Source organism: Dromiciops gliroides, chromosome 1 (genome assembly GCF_019393635.1).
Source record: "Dromiciops gliroides isolate mDroGli1 chromosome 1, mDroGli1.pri, whole genome shotgun sequence".
NCBI classification, from domain to species: Eukaryota; Metazoa; Chordata; class Mammalia; order Microbiotheria; family Microbiotheriidae; genus Dromiciops; species Dromiciops gliroides.
This window is the reverse complement of record NC_057861.1, coordinates 695,031,426-695,039,708: the sequence shown is the minus strand read 5'-3', so window position 1 is coordinate 695,039,708 and position 8,283 is coordinate 695,031,426. Positions and strand designations below refer to the sequence as shown.

The 8,283-nt window shown below is 40.7% G+C and overlaps 1 pseudogene; it reads right to left on the bottom strand.

Moving 5' to 3' along the window:
* Window positions 1-1,491: 1,491 nt before the first annotated feature.
* LOC122726573 lies at window positions 1,492-1,817 on the bottom strand (annotated as a pseudogene).
* Between the last annotated feature and the right edge of the window lie 6,466 nt (window positions 1,818-8,283).

Genomic DNA, 8,283 nt, shown 5'->3' with positions numbered 1-8,283 from the left:
TTAATTACTATTCCTTTACTAGTTTAATAAGCTGAGACAAAATTTAGTGATGGCTTGCTAGAGTCCAAGAAAAATAGCATTCGAATCTAACTAGAACCTCCCATATCCCAATACACCATGAGTGGGGATCATGAGATTTAGACCTGACCTCATTTGAGACAACTGTAGCCCAGGAAGAGAAGTGACTTGTCCAAGGTCACACAGGTGGTTGTCAGCATTGTATACTAACCAATACAAAAACTTTAATTTATTTATATGGATTTTTCCCCCTTATTTCCATGTGTGGTCCAGAAAATGCTATTAAATATACATAGTTGTATTTTATGCAGTTTCTTAGGGTCCACAATTATCTAGTAATTAAGTAAGCTAAAATCCTATTCTCCCTGAGTCATCTAGCTAGGCTTCAAAATTATTGGTTTTTATGCAGAGCCCTTCAACGTAGACCTCTTCCTTGATTCATTTATCCCTGATAATAGTGTCTGTTGAACACACCAACAAGAACCTGAAACATCTCACTAATTAAAGAATAAAAAAAAGAAAGAAAAGAAGATAGATAAGCTAAAAGTTCAAAGTGGAAATATTTTAACTGAAATGAAGGTTTATTTCTTTTAGGTGAAAAGCAAGTCTATTTAATGTTGACTTCATTTTATTCTTTGATTAATAGATAGTTATTTTCAATTGGGGCATTGATTGGATTCCAGTGGGCACTATTTTTAAAAAAAACTTGCTAAGTGAACTTGACAACACTTACATAGTGGTCTTCATTTTTAAGTAGGAATAAAGCCCCATTTTTCTCAATAATACCCTATTTTTACAACTAATTTGCCTTTAAAATATTTTTTTCTCCCCTTGGAAAGGGAAAAGGCAAACTTTAGTACCATATCGTCTTTTTTTATTTATAAAGCACAGACTTTGAGACTTGGAAGGGCCCTTCAGTAACCATGTAACAACGCAAAACCCAAAAAGAATTTTCACTCCAACCAGCCTAAGCCTGAACATTTCTAATGAGTGTAAACCCATTGCCTCGTGAGACAACCCATCTCATTTGTGGATAGCTCTGATTGTTAGTTATTACTTGTTAGTTATTCCTTGTGTCAACCCTAGATTGGAAACTTCCACCCAGCATTAATGGGGCCAAACAAAACAAGTTCAATCCCTCTTCAAACACTTGAAGACAGCGGTCCCGTCTCCCCTTCTGCCCAAATAACATTCACATTTCCAGCAACAGAACCTCATAGAACCTGTGCTGGAGACCTTTCACCATTCTGGTTGCCGTTCTCCGAAAATCCTAGAGTTTACTAATGCCTTTCTGAAATTGTGATACTCAGAACTGAACAAAATACTCCAGATGTGAGCTGACAAGGTCAGAGTGTATACAGTTTTACTTCTGTGCTTATAGGAGCCATGCCTTTATTTATTGGGGGGGGGGGTGTGATACAAAGAAATCTTTATTCCAATAAATAAATCCATCGAGGTGTAGCAATTCAAAGGTTAGCTCGTAAGGGTATTAAGAGCTTCTATTATTGTGTTCACGCAAACTTCGTTTTGCTGCTGCCAGTGAGATTTTCATCTCTGTCATTGTGTTAGTTCCAGATCTTCCTTCTTGATTGTAACTTTTGCCGGTTCCTTCTCCTGCTCCTGTTTGGCCTTCTGCTCCTGGAACAACCTGTCTCCAGGTTGGAGCTCTGGATCTCCTTCTCTTCTGCGTAGCCGGTCACTCGTTCCAGGTCGGCTGCGTCATTGTCATGTTTCCGCGGTGGCTCAGGGCCATTCGATTCGGTCTCCAACTCCAGTTCTACATCGCCCTGGGTCGCCATCTCGTCCCCGTTGGGCCGCCGAGCCATGCCTTTATTAATGGAGTCCAAGATCCCTTTAGCTTTTTGGGCTACCAAGTCAGTCTGTTGACTTAACCCCTAGATGATTTTCACAAAAAAACTGCTATCCAGCTATACTTCTACCATTTTGATAATTTTTTTTTAATTGAGCCGAGTCAATCAATCAACAAGTACTCGTTAAATTACTACTCTGTACCACGTAGAATGCTACACACACACACACACACACACACACACACACACACACACACACACACACACACACAAAATAAGGCAATTTTTAGGGAAAAGGCAGATAGGAGAATCGGGAAAAGCCTTACGTGGAAGATAGTATTTGACCTAAGATTTGAAGACAAAGAGGGATTCTAAAAGGTAGAAGTGAGGATCCTCCAGGAGTGTATTCTGGACCAGAGGAAGAGTGAGAACAAAGGCATGGAGAAAGGGATATGCAGTATGAGAAGACCAATTTGGCTAAATTGAAGAATGTGCCCTGGGGGGAGGGGGAGGGGTTAATACATAAAAACACTAGAAAGGTAAATCGGAACCAAGTAATGAAGAACTTTAAATACTAGCCAGAGGACTTTTACATTTGATTTGAGAGGTAATGGGAGCCACCAGAATTTATTAACTAGGGGACTGACATGTTCACACAGTTTTTGGGTTTTTTTTTTCCAGAAAATCATTTTGGCATCTATGTGGAGGCTAGATTCGAGAAGGGATGTATTTGAGGAAGATGAGTAGTTTAGGAGACAGTTGGAATAGTTCAGGCAAAAGGTGTTAAAGGTAAACTGGGGTGGTCAGGTGAATAGAGAAAAGGGCATAGAGGTAAGAGATGTTTGGGATTTGGTAACTGATTGCATTGTGTAAGGGAGAATGGACTCTAAGGTTATGAGCTTGTATGACTGAAAGTATGGTGGTGTCCATGACTGAAATAGGGAAATTCAGAAGAAAGGTTTATTTTAAGGGAAAGGTAATGAGTTCTGTTTTGGACATGTCGAGTTTGAGATTCCTAAAGGAAGTCCAATTTGAAATGCCCAATAGACATTTGTTATGGAGTGTGTCAGCTGCTGTTCCCAATTGGAATCACCCAGATATCCCCATCTTTTTCCACAAGACTTCATGAACTGCCTTATCATGCACTTTGTGGGTCAAATCCAGCATTCCCTGATCTACTGGTCTGGTGATGCTGTTAAAAAAGGAAGTAGGTTAATCTGATATGAACTGTTCTTGATAAATCATGTCATGTTGGCTCTTTGAGAGAAATGTTTCTTTTGGCATATGTTCACTAACCATCTCTTTAGATCCATTCTAGATTTTTGCTATGAATCTAAGTTAAGCTCACTGGCCTATAGTTTGCAGACTATTCTTTTCTCTCTTTCTTAAAAATTTTGGACAATATTTCCCTGTTTCTAGTCCTGTAGTAGCTTCTCTGCTCTCCATGGCCTTTCAGATATCACAGGCAATATCCTAGCAATCCCATACAATGATTCTTTCAGCATTCCCTTTCCATTCTGGTGCATCCTCCTCTAAGCTGTCACAGTAATCTATCTAAAGCAGAAGTCTGACCATGGACATCTTCCCTTCCCTCCACTCCCATTTAATAAATCTCAGTGCCTCCCTATTACCTCCAGGATTGTGAGATTTAAAATTGGATATACGAGCATCAAATATACAATTCTCTGCTTGGCTTTTAAAAACCCTTCATAACCTGGCCCCTTTCTAGTCTTCTTTTTGTTGTTGTTGTTGTTTGGGTTTTGGGGTTTTTTTTTGGTGAGGCAATTGGGGTTAAGTGACTTGCCTAAGGTCACACAGCTAGTAACTGTAAAGTGTCTGAGGGCAGATTTGAACTCAGGTCCTCCTGAATCTAGGGCTGGTGCTCTATCCACTGAGCCACCTAGCTGCCCTCTAGTCTTCTTACATCTTACTCCTCTCTACCTACTCTGTAATTCAGTGACACTGGTTTTCTTTCATTTCCTGTCCCCAACACTCCATCTTACAACACTGCATTTTTACTGGCTGTCTTTATGTGGGGAATTCCTTCCCTCCTTCCTTGGTTTCCTTCAAGTCTCATTGAAATCCCACCTTCTATAAGAATCTTTTCCCTAAGTCCCTTTAATGCTAGGTCTTCATCCTGAGAGTATCTCAGATTTATCCTTTAGTTGTTTGCATGTTATCTTCTCCATTAGGCTATGAACTTCTTGAGAGCAGGGACTGGGTTTTTTGTTTTTACTTTGTTTGGGGTTTTTATCTTTCTTTGTAACCCCATTGCTTAGCAGTACCTGCCAATCAATCAGTAAACATTAATACTACATTCCAGTTAATGTGTTAAGTACTTGGGCACTAAACTAAGTGTTGGCACGTGGGTACTTTAAAAAATGACTTGATTTAGCTTGACATCCAAGGAGAAAGTTCATCTGAATCAAATCATTTGATTCACCAAGGACAGTTGTGTTCTATCTCTTTCTCCCATCACACAAATACAAGCTTTAATCTCCGAATCCAAGCCATCTCTTTGCTCTCATTCCCCCAAAGCATCGACATTAGGGATTAATAAAATTGTTGTTTAAGAATGTATTTGCCTTTTCACAAGAACTCTGTTTCTGGTGTTTCTACTTAGATCCCTGCTCTGCTCTCTTAGCTCCTAATCACTACCTGCAACTCGAATATGTCATTGCAATTACTACCCACATCTGGATCTGACTCATGCCCCAAAAGGTGCATGGCCTTCCCATTAAAATCTTGGCAAAGTGTAAGCAGTTGGAAGGAAGGGTGGGCTGCTTCTATTCTATTTCCCATTTTAGTTTCTCCTCTTGTTTCTCCTTCAAAAGCTCCTGAGATCTATTCTGAAAGCCTCTTTCACTCAGGCATTGACCTTCAGATCTTCCATTCCACCTTTTTGTACCCCAATGCATATCTGAGAGCACATCTAGAACTATGCTCCCTCCCTGAGTAGTGGAGGGTGAGGAGGGAGGGATGCAAAGTTATACACCATCTGATTCCAATCCACCTCTCTAGACATTTCATTCCTACATCTCTCCTCCATCCACTTTATGTTCCAGCCTAATTGGACTAGCTGCTTCCTGAACTCATTATTTCATGCCCAATCTCCAAATTTCCAGGCTTTAATATAAGCCGTCACTACTCACACAGTCCCTCAGAATCTATCTCCATTGCTACCTTCTACAGAAGCCTCTCTTGATCCTCCCTCCCCCCGCCCCCAACAATTCCTCTCTCCCTCCTCAAATTACCTTACATTTAAATGCCTATGTTCCTATTCTATGTCTTTGTAAAAGCCTCAGTCCTTGAGGATAGGGATGCCCTTGTGGGTCTGTTGTTTTTTAATCTTTTGTCCTTTTATAAGGTGTGTCAAGCTTGATGGTTAGAGGGCAGCTAGCCATTGATTACTTGAATTGCCATCCAGGCCCTAATTGGTTTTTTTTTGTGGGGCAATGAGGGTTAAGTGACTTGCCCAGGGTCACACAGCTAGCCAGTAAGTGTCAAGTGTCTGAAGCTGGAATTGAACTCAGGGACTCCTGAATCCATGACTGGTGCTTTATCCACTGTGCCACCTAGCTGCCCCCCAATTGATCTATTTTTTTTTGCTTTATTATATTTATTTAAGTTTTCAACCTTTGTTTAGATAAGATTTCCAATTTCAAATTTTTCTCCCTTCCTCCCCTCCCTCCCCCCTCCCCTAGACAGCAGGTAATGTGATATAGGTTTTATATATATATATATATATATATATATATATATATATATATATATATATATATATATAACATTAACCATATTTCTGCATTAGCCATGTTATACAAGAAGAATCAGAGCAAGAAGGAAAAACCTCAAAAAAAGAAAAAGAACAGCACCAAAAACAAAAGAAATAGTATGGTCCAATCAGCATCCATATTCCACAGTTCCCTTTTTCTTTTCTGGATTTGGAGGGCCTTTTTCATCATGAGTCCTTTGGAATTTTCTTGTACCGTTGGATTGATGAGAAGAATCTAGTCTATCACAGTTGATCAACACACAACCAATTGATCTTTTGAAAAAGCAAGATGGGGTAGTCGAGGAAGAAGAGAGATCTGAGGAGTGTGAGCTGACAGCAGAGAAGAGAGCTAGCTACGGAACAACTCTGTTCTTGAGAAAGAAGAGTACTTTCCTCTTGGGGAAGGGACAAGTAAGTCCTCTTTTCTGACCCCCCTCTCCCACCATTGACCATAGCTTCCTGCCATAGAAGTGCTTGCCCAGCAGTAGACATTCTAAGAACCAGTGATTTAAGGCAGGAGATAGCTCAGCCATGTCCAACCTCCATCACTATGATGATGATGAAGCCACATGGAGTAGTAGAGAAAGCATAATATGTAGGTTTCATCATCTGTAACATGGGGGTGGCAGGTGGAGTTGCTCTGTGTGGCCTTGAAGGGTATTTCCAGCTCATAAATCTAGAATCTTAAGACTGTGACAAGCTGTTAAACACCAGAGGCCCTTTGACTTGACTCATAGGAATAATTGCATGGCTTGACTGAGAGCAAGGAGGCAGTGACAACAAAGGAGGTAAGGAGGTATGCTGGGATAGCCCCTAATCCCCTCTTTACTACCAGGGCCTGATTCACACATCTAACCCAGGGTACTCCATCAACGCTTCCCTCACAGGAGAACCATGACTAACACCGTCAAAGGGAGATTTAGGAAGGTGTACAACCAGGGAGCCTTAAGGGGGCACAATGATCTTCAAGCCAGGTCAGGAATACGGAACTCACTATTGTCCAAGACTCCTTAGCCCATGTGTCAGGACAAATCCTGGATCAGAGTAGCTCAGGTGTTTTATAGGAAGGGCAGGGATCCTGCTCAGGTCCATCTGATTGGTTTCCCACCTAGCTAGGTGTCATTGAGTTCAAATCTTGCCTTGGACATTTCTTGAAAGAACCTGGACAAGGCACTTCATTTCTCCCAGATTCTGTGTCCTCATCTTTAAAATGGGGATAATAATAGCATCTAAGTCACAGGGTTGTTGTAGGATTGGACTGATTTAAAGTGCCTCAAAAACCTTAAAATGCTGTATAAATAGGGGCAGCTAGGTGGCGCAGTGGATAGAGCACCGGCCCTGGAGTCAGGAGTACCTGAGTTCAAATCCGGCCTCAGACACATAACACTGACTAGCTGTGTGACCCTGGGCAAGTCACTTAACCCCAATTGCCTCACTAAAAAAAAAAAAAAAAGCTGTATAAATAAATGCTAGCTATAATTATCATTCAGGTCCCAGGCAGGGAGAAAACAATCAGCTAGAACACTGGAAGTTTCTGGCACAAAACTAGAATTTCTAGGCATGGTAGACTCCAGAGATGGGTCAGGGTAGAAAGAAGGGGATACTAGGTTGGGAAAAGGGGCTCATAAAAAAGATTAGGCCAGACAAAACCAGATGGTTTTTCTGGACAACATCAACAGCCCACTGGGGAAATAGCTGTTGGCTTTAAATGCCCTGTCAGCCATATCTTCAACTAATCAATCAAAAATTTTACACACCAAATTTCAGTGAGAGGGAAGAAAGACCATTTTGTCTATCTTTACAACACACTCACTGAAAAATTCACTCTGACAGGAAAGACATAAGATCATTCACATGGTGAATCAGATATTGAATCAGACACAGGTTAGTTATTGATTCTCATAGGACTTGATTGCACTCACACAGATCAGTCCATTGCCTCTGTAATAACTCTGTCGCTCCAGCCTGTTTTCTGAAAATGGATTAAAGCTAGAAGACAATAGTAAAGCCAAGGCCTGACCACATATCTCAATTGATTATTGCTAATTGCACTGAGAGCTCTCAAGAGGCCCTGTTCTACAGGTGAGCTTAATAAATCTCATTTCCAAGGAAATACTGATTAAACTAGCCTGTTCCACTTTACCTGTATTTTGCCCCGTACTTTGTTAATTTCATTCTGGAAGAATCAATTCTATCACATTGGGAGCCCTATACTTCAGTGAAATAAGTCATGAAATGAAACCTGTGCTTGTCTGTTTTTTTTTAGGTCCATAGCCAATTCTGAAAAATCTAATTGATGGAAAGATATAGAACAAACTGCCTTGTTGTAACTCTTACATTTCTAGTTGAGAAATAGTCTCCATTTTTGTCCCTTGTCAGCTCCCTATTGCTCATGAAATGAATTTCAAACTTCTTAGTTGATATTCAAGTCCCTCTGCAATTTAGCCCCAGTCTACCATTCCAACTGCATGTCCCAATGTCCATTCCGAACTAGTCTCAATCTTTATCTTCTCTGAACTGACAGAACGCTCAGATCCCTCTCATTTCTCTTGCATGACAGTTATTTGTTTACATAATTGCCTCCCTATTAGATTGTAAATTCTTTGAGGGAAGGTATCCCATCTTAATCTTCTGAGACACCTCCCTCCCCCAAATGCAGATAATCCCAGAGTGGGAAGA